This window comes from Hakea prostrata, chromosome 1 (assembly GCF_041222555.1).
Source record: "Hakea prostrata isolate BN-2017 chromosome 1, UWA_Hpros_2, whole genome shotgun sequence".
Lineage (NCBI taxonomy): Eukaryota > Viridiplantae > Streptophyta > Magnoliopsida > Proteales > Proteaceae > Hakea > Hakea prostrata.
In genome coordinates, this window is record NC_142600.1 from 68,012,125 (window position 1) to 68,017,256 (window position 5,132).

At 38.7% G+C, this 5,132-nt stretch overlaps 1 pseudogene; it reads right to left on the reverse strand.

Moving 5' to 3' along the window:
- Positions 1 to 4,035: 4,035 nt before the first annotated feature.
- Positions 4,036 to 4,915, reverse strand: LOC149029544 (pEARLI1-like lipid transfer protein 3 pseudogene; annotated as a pseudogene).
- Positions 4,916 to 5,132: the final 217 nt, after the last annotated feature.

Below are 5,132 nucleotides of genomic sequence, written 5' to 3' on the forward strand. Positions count from 1 at the left end.
TGGACTATGACCCTGTATAAAGACATCCAAGAGTCATCAAGAACTAACCATATGAAATTCATTTCATTATTTTAACAATCTCATGGTGAATTCCCCGTGATTGGTTTATAAAGTGTCTTAAATGTGATATGATCCAAACTCTTGACTAGAGTATTTAAGTATTTTGGAGGGGTATTTAAGTATTTTGGAGGCTGTTCTGGCCATCACAGTGTAGAGGATTAAGATTTACGGAGCGTATGAAACTAGGTGATATGTACATATTGAGCTCAATCTGGTGTATGAGCTCTAAATTGACTTAGATGTGATAAGATTAAAGGACTTAATTGCTCAATAATAAAGTCTTTTCCAATGGAGACAGCTTGGACGGTTGTGGTTCACTTCCATTTGCCAGCAAGTGAGAGGACCCACTTGACAATTGGAATGAGGCGATTGGTGTCTTTTGGGGGAATCTATTCTGATGAACCCGGTTCTATGGCCCAATCATCTGAATATTTCAAACAAGTTCGACAAATTCATAAAACGATTTGGCTGATTAAATATTGAACGGCACAAAAATCAATTGAACCTGTTTCCATTCACGATTCAAATGAGCTTCAGAACAACTAATTGCCATGGACCCATTAATCAATACAGCCATAGAGGTAGCCAGTAGCGTTATTTTTTTTTTTTTGCTCTTTTGTTTTTCTCTTTTTGGGCAAACATGCAGCAGCATTATTCCACTCCCCTTAATGTGGCAGCCCCGCAATAACCACGTTTAATTATCACTGAAGAACCGATTAAATAAAAAAACAGAAAAAACCTAATGATTTATGCTTTGGTTTAATTTACTATCAGTTTAATTCTTTCTTGAAATTTCATAAGTTCATAGGGTTTGATGACTTCGATCTTTGATATAAATGCTGATAAATTTAATACTGTCTGTAAAACTTCTATAAAATCCAGATATATCACCTCAAACAATACACTACTTAAAAAGCCCATTCAATAATGGATGGAACCTGCATTATGTGTCGTCTTCTACTCTTCTTCATCTTCTTCTCAAATCATAACACAATCAAACAAATAAAAAAAAATTCATAAATGAAATAGTTCACATGACTCTCTGCAAGTGTATTCAAGTGAAAGAAAAAGGACTCCAGTTAACCAGAGATAAGAAAACCTAGTTGCTGAGATCAATTATAGCTTAAAATTCTTATTAAACTGCAGTAAAACCAAGAAGAAAAATCCACGAAACCAAAGTTCACGGATTCAGCAAGTCACGGATTGAGCATAGAAATCCACGCCATGATGGTGAGATCTGGAAAACTCCAAACTCTGCAATGGAGAATCTCGATCAAACACCAACTAATTCTATATACAGAAAACAGTACAACTGAAAAATTACTATACTTCCGTCAGAATTTCAATCATCGCTCTGAAACACTGAGTACAGAGTCACGGGTTTGTCTTCCCTGTTCATCTATAAAACTTCTATCCAAGCGCTGCCACCGGAAAGCAAGACTTTCAGGTTCATCGTCATGGGTTTGAGGGTAACAGCAACTTTGTTGATTTTTATGATTCTATCATTAACAGCACTGCCGCCGTTGTATGCTTGTGGTTACTGCCAACCCCACCCGCCGGTGAACCGCCATCCACCATTCCATGGACCTGGCTGGCCGAGAACACCTCCACCTAACATGAATCCGGTGAAAAATCCTCCCAAGATTACCCCTTCACCTCCCTCTACCTCTCCACCTTACACTCGCAACCCTCCTGCAGGCGGCAAAGGTGGTGGCGGCGGCGGCGGTGGTGGAGGTGGAGGTGGTGGTGGTGGAGGTGGTGATGCTGGTTGTGGTCAACCAGGGAGCTGTCAACCTTCACCAACTTCTCCTACTTGTCCTATCAACATCTTGAAACTGGGGTTGTGTGTTGACATTCTTGGAGGGTTGGTGCATATAGGACTGGGGAACCCAGTTGAGAATGCTTGCTGTCCAGTGATTCAAGGGTTGGTAGACCTCGAAGCAGCTATCTGCCTCTGCACAAGTATAAGATTAAAGCTTCTGAACCTCAACATCTTCCTTCCTCTTGCTCTTCAAGTTCTTATAACATGTGGAAAAACTCCTCCACCTGGGTTTGTCTGTCCACTATCATAACCTGTTACTCATTCCTTAATTAGTCCAGTAGTCATGCATGCATTGGATGTTTGTTTTGTTCCATATATTTTAGGAATTTGGTCACTTCTTGTGATTTTTAGGTTTTGTTCTACATGAAAAGCATCCACATTTGTTACAGTTTGCTCTCTTGTGTCTTTCCACCAATATTCTTCTACTATGCCTTTGAAGGATTTTCGTTTTTGTGGATAGGTAGGTCTAATTTGTGTCACTAATTAGCTGAATTTATTACACGAAAAAGAAAATTTTGAAAAAACTAAGGTATAGCCTATACTAAACCCCAGAGATTACAAAGCTTCCAAGTTCTTACAAGCCCTCATAAGATAGCCCCAGAAACGAAACCAACTACAGATCTTCTTGAATTAAAAAAAAAATACAAACTTAATGTCGATGACTTCTGCACAAGAAAACGAGATTTGGTGTAGTTGAGAGTCGAATTTCAAATTTTCTATTCAAAAGGATTTTTTTTAGAGAAACACTTTTTTTTTTCATGTGCAATTATAAATGATTTTTAAGCACTTAGAAACAGAAACAGTAAAAACTAATAAAAATGTATAGAAACAGTAAAAGCTATTTCTTATCTAAACGGAATCATACAACCCTTAAATATCACGAAATAAACTTTGTCAAAGTTCACGAGTTTCCATTTGGTAGCTAGGATATGGACCTACCACAGAACATCGTTGTGAGTTGCAAGAATTTTTCCCCTTCCGCAATGGAGGTGCATGGATTCTCTCCCCCCTTTCTCTGGTTATCTGAAAAGGAGATGCGCCAACAAACACAATCATAGCTGATCATTCAGAATTGCATCAGATTGGAACGTTGATCCAACTCCGCTCCACGTAGATGAAGCCCTTTCAAATCAAGAAGATTTTCCTTCACAGTTTCACTAGATTTATGGAGAATTAAGGAATGCTTTGTCGAGTTCAACTTTGATTATCTCAACTACCACCAGTTGTGCAATTATTCTCTTTTGTCAAAGCCAATCGACTCGGTTGTTATAAGTGGGGTAAAAGGTATAAATTTAAAGCAGCTTTAGTAATGGACATTTGTTTTGATTTCTATTTGCACCATCAATTGAGTATTGCAACCTAACCACCCTTCACCTTTTCCCAGTTATGCAGTCACGGGACTCAAAACTGTTTGTTTTATTCCATTTCAGTGGGGTTCTAGAAATGTGGAATAGCATATGGTATGGCTCCACATGCATTGATTAAAAGAAACAAAGAATTCTATATGTCGATGATTTCGTTTGAGATTTTTAGTCAAAATGCTTAGAAGTTCTTCCTACAAGTGATAAGTTTTACTGATTTTCAACTGCTTCAGTGACCAAAAGAAAAGAAAAAATGGAGGGGATAGAGCACCAACAGTAGATTTCTGCCATTTAAGTACACTAAAACTAGACTCGACGGAATGGATTCAATTATTCGATTTAAAATTTAGAAATATGCATCTTATGTTCTCTTATTAGGTCATTTGAGATCTGGAATTTTTTTCCTAAAGTTTTGGGTGAGAGTTTTGATGTTAGTTGAGAGTCTCTATTGTAATCTTCTTCTACGTACATAGTGAAATCTCTTTTTATTCTCATGGACATAGCATACCGTGTTTGTGTGTGAACTACATTCCTTCGTTTGTTTCTATTTCTATTCGGGATTGCTTGATATTCATTTTAACAAATTTCATACAAAACTGAAGGAATCAAGTCAAGATTAATGAGCTAAACCTATGACTTTCAGAACTGTAGGTCGATTCCTGGGTTTCAGTTTGATTTAAATAGTTTAGCTTAGGGATGAGTCAACTGAAGATATTCTCTACCAAGGAGAGCATGAAAATGACACATGAACGAAAGAAAAACCAAGAACTACAAATAGTCTTTCACTGCTACATGCAACAAATACGCACAACAGAGAAAATAAAGACAAGAAACGAGCGTTCTGAAAATCCCTAGAGTACAAAGTTTCTTTCACTGCTAACCCAATAACCAATAAAAAAACACACAGTAGTGTAGAAAACGAAGTAACGCAACAAGCACTTCACTCAAAACCTCTGAGACACTCACATAACTTTTATTTGATACCAAAGAAACACACAGGATAACGAGCTGGAGAAGAGGGATTTGCTTAGGTCAACATTGGAATCCGGTGGGGAGTGTCCTTCCACAAGTGTTCAGAAGCAAACTGAGTGCAACTGGAAGGTTGAGGTTGATGCCCAATAAATTAACTCTAATGGCAGTGCAAAGGCAGACTGCAGCCTCAAGATCAGCAAGACCTTGAATGAGGGTGCAACATGGGGTGTATGGAGGAGTTCCGATCACTGCTCCGACAACGCCGTTGAGTAAGTTGAGGCATACACCGAATTTCAGAGCATCCCTAGGACATCTTCCCCTGGAAGCTGGGGTGGGGGTGGGAGTTGGGTTATTAGGGTTTGGATTAGGATTATTAGGGTTTGGAGTTGGGTTGTTAGGGTTTGGAGTAGGATTATTAGGATTTGGAGTTGGGTTGTTAGGGTTTGGAGTTGGGTTATTAGGGTTTGGAGTAGGATTATTGGGGTTCGGAATTGGGTTATTACCAGGAATTGGAGAAGGGTTAGTGGGAGTTGGGCTTGGATTTCTACCAGGTTTTGTCCTTGGGGAGCAACGGCTGCATTGAGCAGACACAAGTGCAAAGAAGAGAAGGTTGAAAGAAAAGAAGAGAGCAGTAGAAGCAGAAGCCCTGGAAGCCATATTAAAACCTTCACAGTATCTAGGTAATGATATGGTAGTAGTAGCAGAGGTGATGGCTTTAAGGACTGGTAGTGTGTGGTGGCTATTTATAGGGATTTTGGAGTGTGCTGTTGAAAACTTTTCTAACTGATAAACAGAAGAATTAATATTCTAATATTAATTGATCTACCAGCTCATATAAGATCAATTGATTTAATGGGCGAGGCAACCAAACTTTTGGAGGGTTGTGTGTAGAAGGTATTGACAAATTGCGATTGTCT